The sequence below is a fragment of the Empidonax traillii genome, unplaced genomic scaffold (assembly GCF_003031625.1).
Source record: "Empidonax traillii isolate 1590-97213 ecotype Southwest subspecies unplaced genomic scaffold, ASM303162v1 scaffold579:size954524, whole genome shotgun sequence".
Lineage (NCBI taxonomy): Eukaryota > Metazoa > Chordata > Aves > Passeriformes > Tyrannidae > Empidonax > Empidonax traillii.
This window is the reverse complement of record NW_020955772.1, coordinates 902,005-902,903: the sequence shown is the minus strand read 5'-3', so window position 1 is coordinate 902,903 and position 899 is coordinate 902,005. Positions and strand designations below refer to the sequence as shown.

At 48.9% G+C, this 899-nt stretch overlaps 1 long non-coding RNA gene across 1 annotated transcript in view; it reads right to left on the bottom strand.

Moving 5' to 3' along the window:
• Positions 1-405: 405 nt before the first annotated feature.
• LOC114064782 overlaps positions 406-899 on the bottom strand; it is a 7,530-nt gene continuing 7,036 nt past the window's right edge. The window contains exon 4 of the long non-coding RNA XR_003572807.1: positions 406-701. This is a non-coding gene — a long non-coding RNA (uncharacterized LOC114064782). The remainder of the gene's footprint in view (positions 702-899) is intronic.

The following is an 899-nucleotide window of genomic DNA, read 5'->3' as shown; positions in this document are numbered from 1 at the left end:
GGGCATCACGTGCGATGGTGGCTTGGGAAGACAAACACCATCACTCCAAACATACCCCCCTGAGTTCTTCTTCCCCGCCCCCCCAATACACTGAGCACCATTTCATGTGGTCAGGAACATCCCTTGGGTCAGTTTGGGCCATCTGTCCTGGCTCTGTCTCCTCCCAACCTCCCATGCACCCCCAGTATGAAAAGCAGAAAAGGCTTTGGCTCTCTGTGATCACTGCTCAGCAACAACAAAAACATCTCCATTATCATCCCTGTGTTCAGCACAAATCCAAACCACAGCCCCATGCCAGCCACTGGGAGGGGAATTAACTCTGCCCCAGCCAGACCCAGCCCAGCCAACTTTTGCTATTTTGTGAGAGACTCCTGCAACTCAGGTTTTTTTTTTTTTCTAGCCTATATTGTTTATTGTTCAGAAATGCTTTACAAGGCATAATATGGAGATGAATTGAGAACACAAGGTTGGCTTCTCCTCCTTTGCCTCCTTCACGGGAGGTTCCATTCAAGGACGTTTTTCATGGTCGGTGCCCGCTTTGTCTCGGGAAGCTCGAGCTGGTTTGGTTGAATTGCCTTCCTGCAGTCACTTTTGCTTTCCTCTTTCTCTTACGAGTTCTTGCTTTTGGTTTGAAAAGCACAGAATCTGCTTTCACGGGCTCATCCCTCACACCTGGAAACCTTGGCCGTGAACGGAGCTTTCTGTATGGGGGGGGGGGGGGGGGGAGGAAACAAAACAAAACAAAACGAAACAAAACGAACTTAATTCAAAACAGTCACTCCTCCCTCTTGCTTTCCTCCCACATTTGGTTTGGGTTTTTATTTTTTCTCCCCCTCCTCGTATGGTTATGTCCAAGCTTGTTTCAGCTGCTGACGATAATGGCATCATGGGCTGCTGCC